General features: G+C 27.8%; 1 protein-coding gene across 1 annotated transcript in view; it reads left to right on the forward strand.

Annotated features, from left to right (window-relative positions):
• Positions 1 to 234, forward strand: part of LOC107697673 (ephrin type-A receptor 3-like) — a 67324-nt gene that overhangs the window by 52198 nt on the left and 14892 nt on the right. The gene's annotated exons all lie outside the window — the stretch shown is intronic.

Below are 234 nucleotides of genomic sequence, written 5' to 3' on the forward strand. Positions count from 1 at the left end.
ACTTTATTTTAATGTCAAATTCTCACATTTAACAAGCATGCATATTACTAGCATACTGGCCGTTTATTAGTATTTATAAAGTACATTTTTATGTCTTATTCTGCATGATATTTTAGATCTTTTAATCCTACCGCATATTTAAACTTAACAACTACCTTACTATTAATAAACTGCAAATTAGGAGTTTATTGAGGCAAAAGTCATAGTTAATGGTTTGTTAATAGCGAGAATTGG

This window comes from Sinocyclocheilus anshuiensis, unplaced genomic scaffold, assembly GCF_001515605.1.
Source record: "Sinocyclocheilus anshuiensis isolate Anshui unplaced genomic scaffold, SAMN03320099.WGS_v1.1 scaffold886, whole genome shotgun sequence".
In the NCBI taxonomy this organism is placed as follows: domain Eukaryota; kingdom Metazoa; phylum Chordata; class Actinopteri; order Cypriniformes; family Cyprinidae; genus Sinocyclocheilus; species Sinocyclocheilus anshuiensis.